The 19039-nt window shown below is 39.4% G+C and overlaps 1 protein-coding gene across 5 annotated transcripts in view; it reads right to left on the reverse strand.

The window, feature by feature from the left end:
- The window catches only part of LOC129731421 (uncharacterized), a 135495-nt gene that overhangs the window by 51784 nt on the left and 64672 nt on the right, over positions 1 to 19039 (reverse strand). The window contains exon 3 of one of the 5 annotated variants that reach the window (XM_055691410.1): positions 11560 to 11595. The exons of 3 other annotated variants lie outside the window; for them this stretch is intronic. The gene's annotated coding sequence lies outside the window, so the exon portion shown is untranslated. Of the gene's footprint in view, positions 1 to 4050; positions 4981 to 11559; positions 11596 to 19039 lie in introns of those variants that run through there. One more of the 5 variants, XM_055691413.1, reaches the window with a different exon arrangement.

The raw sequence follows: 19039 nt of genomic DNA on the forward strand, positions 1-19039 counted from the left end.
CTTTTATTGTTATGATTTGATAGTAAGCGTACACCGTACATACTGGGTCATCCCATCATCATCAATTCCGGAAGTACTCATGTTGGTATTTCTTCGTTTTTGGCTGTTTCCCAGAACTTAGAAGTTACGATCTTAAGCTTTAATGTGCAGTATAATTTCTGGTTGCTGGGCATCGGTTATATTCAGTTATTTTCCGAAAACCGGAAGTCACCATCTTGAACTTTAAAATAGTGCCTGGGGTTCGAAAATACTCTTATAGGATGGTATGGCCTTGTATTCAGCACTGATTTGATTTCGAAATTTGCGTTCAAAACAACACTCTATATTTGTCAATAGTACATAATAAAATCACAATTTTCCGCATGTTGGTCGACGCTTAGCTAAATTTCCAATCGATTGCTGCAAGAATGAAGGAAATCAGTTCAATTGTATTGAACAATTTCGTAACGCACTCGATTTTTTTGGTGTTTAAATGTGCACCCCTTTTACAGAATGATGTCGGAACACGTAATTCTACGCCAAAAATTGCAGATTCAGGTATAATCTAAAAGGGGTGTAGATACTTAAGCATGTACGTCATCTGAAGCATTTCTGAGGTATCTGAAACAGGTTATTAAAAACCAATTAAGCTTTGTAGAAAAACATACACTGAAAAAAAAATCTTGGTTTTGGTATAGTAGCTATAATAAAGTTTGGCGATGGTCCAGGATAGAGAAATGTAAAAAAACGTTTCCTATAGGTTAAGATTTAAACCCCTTTTTTGATTCCAGTTTTTTCAAGTAAAATCATATTCCAAGGATGTAATTTCATTATAGTGATAATTTCAAACGGTAGTAGGATATATAGTACATACAGAGGGTAATATGAATTATTTGTACGAAGTGGCGTAGCCAACGCTATTTTTTTTTTTTTGTTGCCTACTTTTTTCGCTGCCATTTGGTCGTCGTTATTTCTTCCACGGGAAACATGGTGTCTAGTATCAACACTTTATTCTGGCGAAGGTATGTCGGAAAAATATACTATTTCAGACAATGCAGCAGAAGATTACATCGAATGTATACCTGTCTGAGAGAATAGTACTTTGTGATAATAACTGGTTCTGGGAAAGAGGCTGCTGCACGATTTAGCTGGAATTTTGTATAAACCCAAAACAAACGGAGAAGATTTTTGGCCGACGTTTTATTACTTTTTGTGTCATATAACCGCGCATTAGACACGCATTAGAGTAATACCAAAAAGTATCAAAATATATGACGGCTACACGCTTGTATGTGTCTACAGAACAACATACAACCAATAACCGATATGCTTGTGTTATCTAGACTTTATTCGGTGCATTTGTAATGATGCAACGATCAGGTTCATTTCTGTCCCCTTCATTTGGACATAAACAGAATCTCAGCGGTCAGTCTCAATTGTAAAATCGGTCTCATGTGGATGAGAAACATTTTTTATAAGTCTAAGTCACAACTTTATCTTCGTTCATTTATCGCATCCTCGCAAAATTACATAGGGGTTCTGAGGGTAAGCCCGGCACTGAGGGTAAGACCGTCACCTCTAAGATTTTACTAGAAACCCCTAATTAACTGTGTTTTGGAATATGTGAAGTGTTGGTATTTAATATTTTAGACATTTTAAGACACATCGAAGCCACAGTGAAACGTCAAACGTCGAAATGATAGACAAAACACTCGTTACTACAGCTGATGCGTAAACAGATGTAATATTTTTCACACCTAATGTTCACCGGAACTTGTTCCGGCAAACTCCCCAGAACCAGCTAACCAGCAACAACCAAATTCAACAGTAACATACAGAAAAGCAAGATCTCTCATTTGGCGGTTTCCGAATTCGAATTGGTTCAGTTAATTCGAGTAAATTCATGAACAAACTTCGGTACCGGTGTTACCCCCGAGGGGTTCCGGTTTCACCCGCACTGGTTGCTAAACGTCGTTTTCATCTTAGTTTCAAAGCTTCGGTATTTCTTGTAAAATAACAGCTTGAAAGTACTGAAAGTCTTCATGCCTTGTTAAAAACAATCTGGGCAATGATTCTATGAAAGAAATATAACAATATTTGCCATCAAGTCTTACTAAAGAATCCCCCCAGTACCCCCATTTTACCCTCAGCACCCCTACATCGCCTTTTTGACTAAGCTATAAATGTACGTCATAACACAAAATATGTAATTAGTTCATAAAGTAGCCTCAACTGGTTAATTAGACACACCACCGTATCGTTTCTCACTGTTTATTTGGGAATAAAAAGGTGTAATACTGAGTAACCAGAGTTGTCGAAGGTACGAATTTGGGTTTTCTAGATGGGCAATTTGTTTTAACTGACTGGAGAAAGTTTTTTTGCTTTCATTGGCATAAACAATAGGTTGTTTTTGAATTGATCATTGACTAAACTATACAACAGGTAATTTAAAAGGCACATGCGTTGCACGGTAAACGAAATCATTCTCTCCTATTTTCTGTCTTCAAAATTCTCCCACAGTCATATCTCTTCTACAGCGTAACCCGTGTTGAGTGTGAGTGACGTGAGCACGCCAAACAATTGTTTTTAATACCATTTCGTTACATGATACTTATTGATTTAGGTGATGATCTCTCTTTCTCTCTCTCTCTCTCTCTCTCTCTCTCTCTCTTTTTCCCTCTCTCTCTCTTTCTCTCTTACTCTTTCTCTTACTCTCTCTCTCTTACTCTCTCTCTCTTACACACACTCTCTCTCTCTTACTCTCTCTCTCTCTTACACACTCTATCTCTCTTACTATCTCTCTCTCTTACTATCTTTCTCTTACTATCTCTCTTTCTCTCTTACAATCTCTCTCTCTCTTTTACTATCTCTCTTTCCCTCTTACTATCTCTCTTTCCCTCTTACTATCTATCTCTTTCTTTCTTACTCTCTCTCTCTCTCTGACTCTCTCTCTCTTACTCTCTCCCTCTCTAACTCTCTCTCTCTTACTCTCTCTCTCTCTTACTCTCTCCCTCTCTAACTCTCTCTCTCTTACTCTCTCTCTCTCTCTCTTACTCTCTCTCTCTTACTCTCTCTCTCTCTTACTCTCTCTCTCTTTTACTCTCTCTCTCTCTCTCTGTCTGTCTCACCCTCTCGCTCTCTCTTACTCTCTCTCTCTCTCTCTCTCTTACTCTCTCTCTCTCTCTTACTCTCTCTCTCTCGCTCGATATTTCTCTCTTCAATATTCTCAAAGTTCACATTTTTCTCTCATTTATCCTCGACTGATCGACACATAGGTAACGAGCATATTCGGATGTGGTATTGTTCGGCACGTTTTGCCTTTTTTAAATGCTTTAGTCTTCATAAAGATAATAAACCTTATACACTCTTCGTGGATTTTGATAGTCTTTAGTGTTGGATAATGTATTGCACTCCACGAACCTTGCTCTTGAGAGGACACTCAACAATACTTGGTTGATTGTTGTGTACTAACTCCGAGAAATTTTACGAACAAAATGGAAAGACAAACTGACTCGAGTAAGCGATCCAAATAGTAAAGATGGTCAAAACCCGACTATATCAAATAAATAAATTACTTGATGATGTCTAATATCATGCAACTATAAAAATCACTAACATTTTAATATCATTTGAGGTTCGAAGCTTAAGGGCAAGCTGAAATTGGTATAAAAAATCGACCCCAGGAAAAAAATATCGGGTTCGGGTTTGATCGAAGAAAAAAAGTTTCGGGTTCGGGTCGGGCTAGGGTTTCAACCAAAAAAAAAAAATTGGGTTTCACATCGGGACCATTTTTCCCAATTAGCTTATGAGTCGCATTCTCTATGCTCTCAACAACCTAAGAATTTTCAATTTAATAAAAATCTGAATTGAAGGAAAAGCTTCGATAAACCGAAATAACTGAATCCTCAAAAATCGAACGAATTTGAACATTTAGTCGCAAAAACATAATATATGGTAATTTAATTCCTCGACAACAACAATGAAACAAATGACTCATTATCATCACTCAGAATTGATTGCATATCAAATATCAAGATATAGTTATACTGAGAACTACTGCGTGATAGTTACCCTGTTACCGGCGGCAGTTTGAAGGATCATCGCGCACTACTAAACAATGTACTAAAACGTATTTAAACACAATTCTTCCAATGAGGTTAGGCACTAGAACACGTACACACTCACATGTGATTTGAAATTCTATCCAACGATAATTCCATCGATTCACTTCTCGCTGGTAACACAACGATCTTCTTTCTTTTTCGGGAAAAAAAAGTTCTTTGTTTAACACTGTAACTCCTTTATTCCTGGGTAAACAATGTTGAATAACAATCGCGACTGGTACCCAAATAACGTCGCAGTAGATTCTCGATGACGCAACGGGGCGAACATTCCCGCATATCACGCCCGGCAGATTTTGCGCCCATTCGGGGTCATTTTGGCACTTTGCGCAAAATCGTGTCGAAATTTGCCACTTCCAACACACAATCTTGCAACCAACAACAAAACAAAAACCACACCAACGAAATAATGACCTGAACTATTTTTATATCCACACCGTGTACAGAGAAGAAAAAAAAACACTCTTGGCGGGTGGATCCGCTTTGGTTTTGTTTGCAAACAAACCGTTCACCGCCGAAGATAAACGACGATCGCGCGGATCAGCTGCCTGGGAAACGCATCGCCATATGACGAACGAACGGACGATTTTCCATTGACAAACCGGAGATGTGATTTTCACCAGGATACTGCGTTCCCGACACCGTTACTAACGGCTGCTAATCCCTATTTTGTTGGACCACGAAAATAAATATCAGTATTTACATCACCAATTCACGATCCATAGATAACAAAACTGGAACAAAAGAATCCGACTTACGGAACCTGATCGAACCGAACAGCATTCTGCTCTCGTGTAGCGGTTCAATTGGTCGCGCAAGCTCACACACGCTGTCCACCGGACGACCGACACGTTGATAACCTCCGCAAACACTGACCGGCGCGAGCCGTTGTGTCGAGATCAACCCGCGAGAACTAGACCACCAAGACAGAGGCACAAGACGATCGACCGTTATCAAACCGCCGACAGCAGCGCGCACATCATAGACGATCTATTATGTATGCAGCAAGGACCGACCGAATACATTTTGAACGTCTCGTGGTTTCGTAACAGAAGAGCGCACGAGTAAGCGCAGAATTGAGAGATTGGTAGAGCAACGGCTGCGATTGTTTTCGAAACTGCACTGCACTGCACAGCCGGAAGGTTAGCGTGCAACAAGAAGCCCTGTCGCGAGACGAAAGATTGTGCCATTTCCGCACCTGGGCACAGTAAAAAATATTAGAGACTTTGTCTTCTTGAGATTATTTTTCGGAACCTTTCCGCTCCAGTTGACGATTTTTGTTAGATTTTTATGGTCGTCCAGTCTCCATTTTAGTGTGTGTGTGTGAGTCCTACAAGTGAATGGTTATTCTATCGTCTCTGCAAATTAAAAACGTTTCGCCAGTGAAAACTAACTTGTCGAAAGTCGTATGTTTGCCAACTGTGTAACCTGTGGAACACGCTACTGCACAGTTATATTGCATCGCACTTATATGCAATATTTAGTTCCATTTTCGGTGAAATAATTCTGCTCACTGCGAATCGAAATTAGATTCTTTTGTCGTTTGCGCCTCTCCCGCACCTAGCCGTTAGCGGCGCCGGTAGGGAGACAAGAGGCACACAATGATCTCCGTTGCCTGCAATGTGTGCACAAAAAGTATTGATACTGAGAGTGATAGAATATTTTGCTTCGGTGGTTGTGATCAAATTCTACACTCACGATGTGCGGATTTGAGCCAAGCTGCTGCTACTGCTCTCCGAGAAAACAACTCGTTGCGTTATATTTGCTTTGGTTGCAGAAAAAAACAAACTACTTTGAATGACATTCAGAAGCAGTGCTCTCAGCTGGTGGCCAAGGTAGATAGTTTATGCGAGATTGTAAACAAACATGAATCAATGCTAACTGGTTTATCTTCTGCTGATCTCAAAAAGATCGAAACTACGATTCTGCCTAGTATTTTGTCTGCTATCCAAAAGGAGTATAAAAGCAATTCGCAAGTAAATAATATTGCTAATGATGATGAGACTTCACAAAAATGCAGTTCTTCGAATGCAGCCACCAGTAATGCTTCATACGCTCAGGTTACACGCAACTCGGGAAGCTCGTCACTTAGGAAGGGAAATGATGCTGTGATTGATCGCGCACCGGTTATCTCTAACCACTAACACTTCGGACGCACTACTAGCATCCGGCTCCGCTACCCCCGTTAGCCAACATACGAAATCCAATACCATTACTAATATTGAGCAAACCGTTTTGTTTAAACCCAAAGTAAATCAGCCCGCCGAAAAAACTAAAACCGACATTTGTGCAAAGTTCGACCCAATCATGTTCGCTGTAAAAGAAGTGCAACTTAGACAGTGGGGTGAAGTTGCGGTGAGGTGCGAATCAAAAGATATGGCCATAAAGCTTTTGAATGCTGCTACGACAGCTCTCGCGGATGGATACAACATAGAGGTGCAAAAACCATTGAAGCCCCGGGTCAAAATTATCGGCTTCTCGGAGAGCATGAATGAAGAATGTTTGCTGGCAAACCTGAAAAAACAAAATAATTTGATCGATACATTTGATCTAAAAGTGATTCGAGTTATAAAAAACGAAAAGCGTACATTTAATCAGATGTCGGCTGTTATCGAGACAGATGCCTGTGGGTTTAAGATACTCATGAAGCTTCAGCGTGTCAACCTTGGTTGGGAACGATGTAGAATAGTTGATGCAACTGATGCCCTCCGTTGCTTCAACTGCTCGGAGTTTCGACACAAGGCAGCGGTTTGTACGAAACCAGCTTGCTGTCCGAAGTGTGCTGGTAATCATAAGGCGGTGGACTGTGATGCAGAATTTGAAAAGTGTGTCAACTGCCAATTAGAAAATACAAAACGTGTCTGTATTAGTGATGAACTGCGCGACGTTGCGCATGCTGCATGGAGCAACGACTGTCCAATTTATCGGAAGCGTCTGGCGAGAGCGAAGCAAAGGATCGATTTCTCGAGTTAGCAATCAATTCACAGTTATAGCTCGTCATCAACGAGGGATGTTAATACCCAGCTCGATAACCCGGCTGGTCCAGGTAAATTATTGACCAGTATATGTCCACCCGAAGCAAAAAAAGATACTGCACCCGTTCTCAGTGGAACTCAACTTTTCCAGCTCTTCTTGGGCGACGTTCAACCCAACGATTCGCTACCGGAGGAGATAACTCAAGCTGCAACCCGTCCTGCACCAGGCGAGCCGCTCAGTATTTTTTACCAGAACGTGAGAGGCTTAAGAACGAAGATAGATGACCTGTTTGTCGCTGCATCGGACCAGGAATATGACGTCGTAATATTTACAGAAACGTGGCTTAACGACACCATCAACTCTTCTCAACTATTTGGACAAGAATATACCGTGTATCGCAAAGACCGAGACCCAGGCGCAACGGGGAAATCCCGGGGAGGCGGTGTACTTATAGCACTGAAAAATACGCTTAGTTTTACTTTGTGCGCAAATTTGGCCGATTTCGACCTCGAACAGTTGTGGGTAAACATCGAATGTAATGACAGATTAATCTGTTTGGGTGTTATATACATACCCCCGGACCAGTCCAGGAATACTTCGATCATGGAGAATGTTACTGCCTCCATATCTAATGTTGTCACGACGAACGATCTCCGTACCGATCATCTTTTGTTTGGCGATTTCAATCTGCCTGATCTATGCTGGCGTACAACAGGCACAGGTTACGCTTACTCCGAACCCTCTGAATCGACTTCTCCTAGCATTACCTTTATTGACAGCATATCTGTGCTAAATCTTAAACAGCTGAACGTAGCGAGAAACTGTTTAAACCGTACGCTTGATTTACTGTTCGTGAGCGAAGATTTGTTACCAATGTGTACTCTCGTTGAAACGCATGAAGCTCTAGTACCAGTTGATCCATTGCATCCTCCAATTCTAGCGACTTTGAAATGCCTGCCCCGTATGGTTTTCACAGAACTCAACGATCACAGACGGCTGGATTTTTCGAGAGCGAACTACGCGCAGCTGAACGAAGCACTTTTAACTGTTGACTGGGCAACGTTGTACAACATGCATGACATCGATGAAGCAGTTCAGTGCTTCACTACCACTCTCACGCAACTTTTTACAGAGCATGTTCCCGTCTGTCGCCCTCGCCCAAGCCCGCCCTGGTCTAATAACTATCTTAGATACCTGAAACGTAAACGCGCCAACGCTCTTAAAAAGTTTTCCAACAATCGTAACTTGGTCACCAAAAGAAGGTTTCACTACGCCAGTTCTAAGTACAAAAGTTATAACCGCGGGCTATATGCTCGTTATGTAACACGAAAGCAGAGTGCACTGAAAAAGTTTCCCAAGCGCTTTTGGACTTTTGTAAGCGAAAAGCGGAAAGAAGCAGGTTTACCGTCAAGCATGTTTTTGGGAGATGAAAATTCGACAGACGCAGACGGCATATGCAACCTATTCGCTAAACAATTCTCCAGAGCATTCGATGAAACGACAGTTAGTCAGGATCAGACTGATTTGGCCATTAAGGACGTACCAAGAGGAGCTCTAAGTATGAACATCAGTGAGTTCTCGGACGAGGATGTCATGAATGGTGTCAGAAAACTGAAATCATCTACCAGACCCGGACCGGATGGAATTCCTGCGATAGTTCTTATCAAATGCGCCCGGGCCATCTGCGGTCCGCTGCGCTCCATTTTCAATAAGTCGCTTGCACAGGCGGTATTTCCGGAGAGGTGGAAAAAATCCATTATGTTTCCGGCGTTCAAAAAGGGGGATAAGCGTGATGTAGCAAACTACCGTGGTGTGACTTCGCTAAGTGCAGGATCCAAACTGTTTGAGATCCTTGTTGGCGATGAATTGTTTCGGTCAGCAAAATCATATATTTCCCAGGACCAACATGGGTTTTTTCCGGGGAGATCGACAGCGACAAATTTGGTGCAGTTTACTTCTTTGTGTCTAAAGTCAATGGAACAGGGATTTCAGATCGATACAGTCTACACCGACCTAAAGTCAGCATTCGACAAAGTTAACCATCGAATTCTGTTAGCAAAACTGGACCGTCTAGGCGTGGTAACGAATGTCACTAAATGGATAGAGTCGTATTTGACTAATCGACAACTGAGAGTCAAAATAGGAACTTCCGAGTCAGCTCCGTTCAGCAACAACTCCGGTGTCCCCCAAGGAAGCAACCTGGGGCCATTGCTATTCTCATTATTCTTCAACGACGTCTGTCATGCTGTTCCTCAAGGTTGCAGGTTAGTCTACGCCGATGACTTCAAAATTTATTGGCTGGTGAAGACAATAGACGATTGCCGAAAGCTGCAGCAGATCATCGATATCTTCGCAGACTGGTGTGAGCGAAACTTTTTAACCATAAGCGTGAAGAAGTGTATGGTTATATCGTTCACTAGGAAAAGAATACCTGTCCACTGGGACTATCGCATTGGAACTGAAGGGCTGGAAAGAGCTAAGGTCGTGAAGGATCTTGGTGTCTTGTTGGATTCCGAGATGAGCTTTCGTGAACACTACGCCTACATTATCAGTAAAGCCAGCAGAAATTTGGGATTTATTTTCCGATTAGCCTCTGAATTCCGTGATCCCTATTGTTTACGCTCACTGTACTTTAGTTTAGTGCGATCCATACTTGAAACAGCAGCTATAGTCTGGACACCTTTTCACAACGTCTGGATCAGCAGAATCGAGAGAATTCAAGCGAAGTTCGTAAGGTACGCCCTGCGATTTTTACCCTGGCAAAACACTAGCGATCTTCCATCTTACGAAAGCCGTTGCCGCTTGCTGGGTATGGATACGCTGCAAAAGAGGCGAAAAATCCAGGGGACCATCTTTTTGGCCAAGGTCCTCTCAGGAGACGTAAGTGCACCATGGATTCTTGCTCAGATTAATTTGAACATTATTCCTCGACCACTGAGACAGCGAAGCTTCCTGCGACTCCAACAACATCGGACTGACTATGCACAGCACGAACCAATAAGACATATGTGTTTTCTGTTTAATTCATGTTATCATTTGTTTGACTTCAATGTTAGTGTTAGAGTGTTTCATGATCGTGTAACAAATTTTACCTTCTAACCATTTTTAGTACGTAAGTGTTCATGTAGACAAATATGTCCGATGAATGTAAATAAATTATAATAATAATAATAATAATAATAATAATTTTCAATTCACCAATAAACAATCACATTTTTCGTTAATTTTTTGACTCAGCCTATGTAGATTGTCCGTAGTTGCACTTCATGAACTAACAATATTGCAAAATAAACCAGATCAAATGTTGCTTATGACCGGCATCAGTGAGATGATTAAAAGCAGACGGTCATTTGAAAGAACGGTCATCTCGGATTTCTTAAACCTTAGGTTTTTAGTTAGAGATTTCTGAACATTCCAAAATGGGCATTCTTAAGTAAAAAGAGGGTTCCTAACAACAACTTGTTCGTTTTTCTGAAATAAAATTCAGCTTATCTCGAACTTTTACCATTATTTAGAAATATCGATTAATATAAATGATCCAAAACCTTCAGATCTTTTGAAATTGCTTAATTCAGTAAGGCCTACACATACACAATGTTTCTTTAATTTCCGACAGAGTGCTGTCAAGTCGATTTGGTGCCAAATTTGTCTGTATAAAAATAAGTTAGTGTTCTTAAAGTACGACATCAAGCGATATCGGATCAAAGGATTTGATTGGTTCTTTTTATGTGTGTTCTGTGTGGTTTATATGGCAGAAAAATAACAAGAATTAACTGGAAAAGTAAAATATCTTGTAGGAACAATTTTTCAAATTTTTCCGCCTTTAATCGATAGAACGCCATCAGATTATTATGATATTAGAATACATGCGGTAGCCAACAATTACAATTAAACATTCAGTGCAACAGAGTTAGCCAGTTGTGCAGTTTCGTAAAATGGTATAATTATGGTTATATTGAAGATCTGAATCACATCTCTAGTAATACTGATTAATTAGAAATGCATTGAAAGCTGTTCATTTTCAAGATAGGTTATATTCACAATATAAAAGCTATATAAAAAATCAAACTATGTCCCATGCAGAGTTTGATTTTAGTAAAAAAAGATTCCTAGAACGCTCAAAACAGTTTCCAACTGAAACCTCGCTATTATGAACAGTTACGATGCTAAAACTAACTTCTCACGAGACCCATAAATCATGAAGCCGGTTCTACCTTCCACATAAAGCAAGGTGTTAACAAAGCTTTTTAACCACAAAACATCCCTTCTAGGTGCTGATGGCGAGGGAAACGGAATGAATATAAAATGTGAAACCGTACTCTTTTCATCGATGGATGAATCGCCGCAACCTAGTTTCCTACTGGGTAATGTTACGAGTAATACTCGGTTTGCACACTGGCACAGGGCCGTTACGAATGTTAAAAATACTAAAAATTATAGTTTTTTACTACTGTTGTTTTTCTAAAAAAATGATTTAACTTACTTATGAGATGAACTTCGTTGCTAGTTTTCCACTTACCTGTGAAAGGGAAAAAATCAACATTATTATTCGATTTTTATTTCTTGGTTATGTATTTATAGAAATTAGAACCAGAGGATCTTAAAAAATGTGATGCATCAAATCACACTGTGAAGAGTGACTATATTTACAATCGCCATCAAGTACATATTTCGTATAGCAACAGTAATTGGATCACCATCAATAACTGCGGTATACGTGAAGCAGCGATGAAACGAGCTGTGACGCCACATTTGTACACATCTGATAGTGGCGAGCGTCGTCCAGTCCAGCGAGACATTCGCAAAGTGAGCTCAAGTAGAACGATTAAATAACGCACATCACGACTGCCAGTTATTAATGTGTTATCACTTGCAAATGCGCACCGTGGCACTCCTGTCTCTGTCTCTCTTTTTTGTAACCGTTTTCGAATGCAGTATCAACACAATCGCCTGTCAGGAAACCAAGAAAAACTCGGTCGTCACGTTTAGAATCATAGAGCCCCACAGTGAACAACCGTATCGACCAGAATAATAACATACGTTCCTTCATATGTTACTCACTCTTGGTTAGATGAAAAGTCTATGCTGTGCTTTATATTGACATCTACCTGCATATAGACAGTATTCTTAACCGTTCAACAGCCTCTGAGTGCCAAGCCCAACGGCTTAGATGATACACACAAAACTCAGTCTAACCTTGAAGCGTGCAGCAGACTACTGACAGTTCTCCTCCAGCGAAAAACGATTCCAGCGTGCACGCCGGTAACTCAAAATAACTCTATTATACTCGAGAAGGACTAGCCCCTCTAGAGGAGCATATCATCAGACACTCGTCGCCCACGACGCTCCTCAGCGTCAACAAGAGCTGAAACAATGCTGCTACCGTAGGTAAAACGCGGTTTCATATCAATATGGAACACGGCTTCCCCCTCTTACTTCCTCCAAGACAGCTCGTACAAACATTCCCGGATTTTCACATTTGAATTCCACACCGATAGGCAGCAAACATTTGCTTATCACTTGTGGCGGAAGAAGCACCGAACCGTAACGTTCATTTGCGCGGAAAGCTCTCAAATCCTGACTTGTCAACCTGTACGGTGCGACTTTAACCGTTGCGTAAATAAACACTTCCCAGTAGTTTTTTTATAAGATTGAGTAAAAAAAATCCAAAAGAAGGGATCAACTCTAGAAAAAGGATAAAAAAATCAATTTAGTTTAGTGCCTTCGCCCATTTGTGTTTTTTTTTCATATATTTGAGCATGACTAGCTTTTGCTGACATTCGACTTCGTTTTTCACCCATAGCATCACAAGATCTTTTGTCGTGTGAAGTAGAAAAATATGCCATTTAACCTTTGAATTATACTATGATTATCAACATTCTTTTAAGCATTAATTTTTTTATAACACATAGATTTGGCATGAATTTATTTTGGGTAAGATTAGTGAATTATTTCATAAAATAGATTTTTAATCTAGAAGTGAATGAACAATTGAACAGCTAGTTGCTCTTAGGAAAAATCTCAGACATTCATAAACTAATATTTTCTACTTTAGATCTATGTTTGTAAAATAATTCAAACAACGGGTGCAAAATCTTCCAACGATAGCCATGAGACACGTTTCCAGTGATGAAAGAATAAACCACAAATGTTAGTATCTCACCGTTCATCCATGATTGTCTTGATTTGTAGAATCGAACAGATGACTCCATAAGGTTTTTAAGGTAAATAAGTATCGGTCTTGGTACACTCTCTTCGCTATCCTTCTTTTCTTACGGCATATTTCTACGTGGTTCGCAGTGTGCAGAACTTCGTACGAATCTGTAGGCTACGAGACCTAAGCTGGCTACGCAATCCGTAAAAAGCCCTATTCACTGCCGCAATCCGTCTCTTTGCCTCGCGGTTCACCTCGTTATAACATGTCACGAGAGTACCAAGATAAACGAGCTCGTCGACCACTTCGAAAGTATCCCCGTCCATATTCACCATAGCACCAACACCCGAGGAACAACCACGCTCTCTGCTAGCCACCATGTACTTCGTTTTGGCAGTGTTTATGGTGAGTCCAATCCTCGCAGTTTTCCTTCTGAGAGCCGTAAAGGCCTCCTCAACTACTCTATGGTTAACTCCAATTATTTTAATGTCGTCCGCGTAGCCCAGAAGCATGTAAGACTTCGTAATGATGGTGCCGCTCCTCTGCACTTCTAAAGCTATGTTGAACAGCAAATTCTAGCGCCCCTCACCTTGCTTCAGACCATTTAACGTCACAAACGCGTCTGAAAATTCGTCCGCTGTCCTGACGCTTGATGTGAAACCATCAAACGTCGCACCTAACAGTTTAATTAGTTTTGTTGGAAAACCATGTTCTAGCATTAGGCAACATCCATAAATTACGTAACACAAATAACCCAATTTTTGGACCCCCACCCCCTAAAGGAACGAAACATAATACCAGCACCTACCCCCCCCCCCCCCCAAAATTACGTAACGCTGCAAAAGAATTTACTTAATAAAAATGCTCGTTTTTGGAGAGTCTCTCCAGACTAGTGTTCGACATCGGACCGGGTAGGGTCCGGAAAAAGTCCGGTCCGGTCCGGTCTGAAGTCCGATCGGACCGGAACCTTTAAAGTCCGATTATTTTCCGGACCGGACCGGAACGGAGCCATCCGGACTTCGGAACGGACCGGGTAATGCTTTCCAGACCCCGGACATTTCGGTGAAAAAAAATTTATTCAATTTAGGTCATAGAACGCAGCAAGTTGTTCATTTTTTTGATTTTCTTCGCTGCTTTTTTGAAAGTCAACCCATATGGCCTTGTTCGCCTTTTTAAACTGTAACATAAGCTTTGATTAATCACACGGTTTTTATGAAATCAGAAAAACATAGATTGTTACTTTTTTTTGCTATTTCAATTTTGCTCCTGCTATCACTTCGAAACTAGTGAACAACTGATTGACTCGCACAACTTGTCTGAGTTTGTGCTTAATTGAATGCCATCGGCATACATGCTCAATCAGTTTAGGACGTCCTGTGTGTTTCTGCGTCGAGTGTTCCACTCAAAAACAAATTTTCTTCGGGACGGGACGTCGTCACATCACGCAGAAACAGACTAAGTAGAAAAAGAATCCGGCTGCTACTTTTACTAAAATATTAGCTCAAAGAGGACTGGTAGCAGGTTTTTTTTTAGAGAGAAAGTCTTTTTTTTTTAAGCTTGTCTCTGAAAAGTATCTTTTATCAACGTAAGGAAGAGGTCTTCAAAGACTCTTTTTCACCTAAAAGTTTCTTTTTCCATTTCTCGTTCAAATAATACAACATACAACATACAAAAGATATAATTTAGGCCAGGCCACTCTACTGGGAAAGCAGAAAAAATGGATATTTCAAATCACTGAGACCGAAATGGGAATCGAAATTTTTTAATCACCGAGACATGCAAACCGAGAAATTATACTTCACACCGGGAAAATCATCCTTCTGCATGTCTTTAGTTCTATTTATTGAACCATTTCTATCAACGGAAGTATCAACGTGAAAACCTGTGAGCCAATTGGCTTGATTTTGCCTGTTCTGAAAAAGCTGGTTGTTGGTTTCAACCAAAGTCGACAGCGGCTTAACAGCAAGACCTGCGTAATCAATCTAAAATCTGCTGTAACAGCTGTAATCATAGACGCCAACTTTGGGGGTCTTAAAAGCACTTTTTGCCCTTCCTACTCCCAATAATTTTTCTAACGTATCATTTTACAACCAAGCACTTCCCGTCAATTCAGAATTTTCTATAACAAAAACAAACAGTAGTCACACGAAAAGGAAGAAAACTATTTCATAGCCCGCTTTGGTTTGTGCAAAAAAAATTTTAGCTACGAAATTGTCTATCTAATTAAAAAAAACTTATTTTGAATGACCGAATATTTTTTAAATAGGGTATCGGCTCTATTTTTGTCAGGGTTTACCTATTATCGTCCGGGGGGTAAATGATGTCCTTGAGCGTTAATATCTTGCATAATGATTCTTCATAATGCAGAGCTTCTTCCTGCTAAAGATTAGTTCTCTATGACTTCATTAACCCCCCGGACGATAATAGGTAAAACCTGACGAAAATAGATCCGATACCCTATTTAAAAAATATTCCTATACTACTTTTTGTTTCTGGAAAAAAATCAGTGTAGGATTTCAAAATTTTTTTACAATGTTTTCGAATAAAAATTCAGAAATTCCCTGCAAACTCTTGTTATACAGAACGGATATGGTTTCAGAGGCAAAAAACGTGAAACCGAAAAAAAGGAAAAAAAATTGTCAGAGATTTTTTTCTTTTCAAGAGTGCCCACTGTTGCTTTTTCAAAAGTGTTTTAGGCAACTGAATTTTCTATTTAAAAAACTTATTTTGAAAAAAAAAATGGCATGACCAATTTTTTTGAGGTCACTTTTTGTGTTAATTTTTTTTTTTTCAGTGTAGGATCTTAAATTATTTTTTTCATTATTTTCAAAAGAACGTTCACACAAGTCGTTCGAAGTCATTCCTGAACTACTTATATCTAACTCATTAAGGTAACACGGGGCTAGTTGAAACAATTTTCAATGTTCAACTTGAAAGTTACCTAAAAAATTCCAGAAAAAGGAAGTTTAATTTATTGGTTCTAAACATTAATGACGCTTTTTAGTTATCGAAAAAAATAGTAGGGCAAATAGTAACACTAAATCTTGAAGTGGTAAATCTCGCAAATCGACTCGGACCATGATGGATTCTAGATGAAGATAACCAATTACGATGTAGAAATAGTTGATTCGAATCTTCGTTTAAACTTGCCCCAGAGGCGAAGATGTAAGGAGCAAACTGAAATGATGAAAATTCTTGCCGAAATAAAGACTTATTGCGCATTTTTTTTAATATAATTACACTCAATCAACACAGAATGTTCAACTGACAACCAGTTTTTCGGTAAAAATGTATAACATAATACTTTCCCCAGCAAATTAAACTTTTGTAAAAACGTTTTCACTGAATTAACTAAGAGCTAAGAGTAAACAAAAACACAACTTGCGCATATGAACTTCAATGTCTTTGAACGACTTTGACAGTTGGATACACCATCAACGACCGAAATGATGGCTCTTATTTCATCTTGCCCGGATTTCAGCTTGCCTCCGTTTACCTTACCGTACTTCCAGAAGGACACAAAAAAAATTGTTAGAAAAACTTTTTTCTTTGTTCAAATAAATTTTGGGCAACTTAATTGTCAATACAATAAAAAAAATCTGAAAACCCCGTTTTTTAACATAACTTTATGTTAAAAAAAATTAGCCTAAAATCTTGAATTCAATTTTAACACTATATTTCTTTAAAAGTTTAGTTGCTTTTCTAAAAGTCATCCCTTGACAACTTTTCTATATCTCTTTATGTAATTTTGAAATATCGATTTATAAAAAACATCAGCCCTTTACAAATGTTAGTACAGCAAACATTTTCTAAAGTTACTTTCGGTGGTAAGGCTTCACACCTACAATGTGTCATTCACTTTTGAGAGGCCACCCCTCAGTCGAGTTGACGCGAAATCCTTCTCAGATTTAGCGAGTTCTTGAAAAACTCTCATTTCGTTTCCTTTTTACGAAATTTTTGGCGTGATTTTTACGTGCCTTTTTAACGCGAATATTGAAGTTTTTGTGGTTTATCACGCGAATTTTTAGGTTTTCTCGAAATATTTTGAATACTACTTTCTGTAAATCATTTATTCAAAGTGTCGGAGGGTAGGGTTTTGAGGGTTCAAAAAAGGTGATTTTTTTTATTGACATTCTTGACGAAAGATCTATACTCTATGGTCCCGGCATTGATGATTCTATGTGAGTAAAATAAAAAATAAATAGCTTACTAAGTTTTATCGGGGTCTTTTCGCTACGAAAAGCTTTAAACGCGTTTTTCTCAAATCGATGTTTTTTGAGTCGGTGCACTCTGTATCTCAAAATCTATTCAACCGATCGTTCTCAAATTTTTTACAGTATTTCCATACATAATTTATGAGGTAATCCTGTTGAGATTTTTTCGTTTTTGATTTTATTTTTTTATTATTAACAACAATAGTCATGAATTTAAGCCAAAAATCGGTATTTTCACGTTCAAGTCTTGTAAAAAGTTCAAAAATTTAAAAAAAAAATGAAGAAACTCGACAGAGATACCTAGAGGGACATAAAAATTTAAGGAAAAACTTTGGTTATTTCATTTCAGATGATCCAGTGCTGAGGTATGACGTGCACCGCAAAAAGTATTTTTTCTGAGGCGCCTGCGAAGAATTGCTACCATTCGGTCAATTTTCAATATATTTCAACCAATATTTTACAGAATATAGTTCAATTACTACTCTTTAATGTACAATAATCAGAAATAAATTTACTCTCACCGTACGCCCAAAAAAAAATCTGTAAAAACCTGTTTTTTTCTGCCTTCAAAACCCTACCACCCCCCCTTAATTTATAAGAGCAAGAAATCGTGAGAAGGCGAATGCTGCAAACGGTTTGGAATTAAAAAGAGCGAAAGTTGTGCAGAACTTTATTCAGGAACTTGCTCAAGTCGACGAACAACTAAAAGCGATGAAGAAGAAATAGTTTTCATAGTTCTATAACACTAGTTTTTGTAGTTTTTTTCGCTTCTAAGTCTGAATTTCTTCTTTATAAATTTATTTTTATGGCCACATTTTGGTCTCTTTTGGGTTTCTTTCTGGTCTCTTTTTGGTCTCTTTTTTTCAGACATTTGGTCTCTGAAGTTCCTATTTTCGAGTCGTTCAGTCGCTACCAGCTCTGCTCAAATAAATGTTCCAAAACTACGAAAATTGTAGAACCAGCTTTTTTGTTACTACACTCCAAATTTTTCAATTAGAAAAAAAAAATAAAATAAAAAAATAGAAAAACAAATTGCAGAATATAGTTTGTATTGTTCTGATTTAGTCAAACACTTTCCAACATGCATAAAAGTCTTTATGATAAGTTTTTCACTAAAATAACGCTCTAGAAAAAACTGGCAACTTTTTTTCCCGGACTTCGGACCGGACTCCGGACCGGAACCGGAACGAAGCCAATCGGACCGGAACGAGCTAGTTCCGATTTTTTACCGGACCCGACCGGACCGGAACGCGGACCCAACGTTTTCGTTCCGATGTCGAACACTACTCCGGACATTTTTTGTTACGTAACGCTGAACTTACCTCCCCCCTTCCCTATGTAACAAATCGTAATGATCAAAGATGTGCGTTACGTAATTTATGGATGCCGCCTTATTTGCCACAGCTCGTTGCGTTTCACTGTCTCGTACGTCACCTAAAAGATTATGAGTCTGCAAGACGAGGATTTGTCTCAAGGTAAACACCTGGTCCATTGTAGATCGTCACACAAAGGCTTCCTGCAACGGCCTCATTCGCTGGATCGGTAATCAGGTTCCACTCCCTGTCATTACACATGGCAGGTACTAGCACGGTCCG

Source organism: Wyeomyia smithii, chromosome 3 (genome assembly GCF_029784165.1).
Source record: "Wyeomyia smithii strain HCP4-BCI-WySm-NY-G18 chromosome 3, ASM2978416v1, whole genome shotgun sequence".
Classification (NCBI taxonomy): domain Eukaryota; kingdom Metazoa; phylum Arthropoda; class Insecta; order Diptera; family Culicidae; genus Wyeomyia; species Wyeomyia smithii.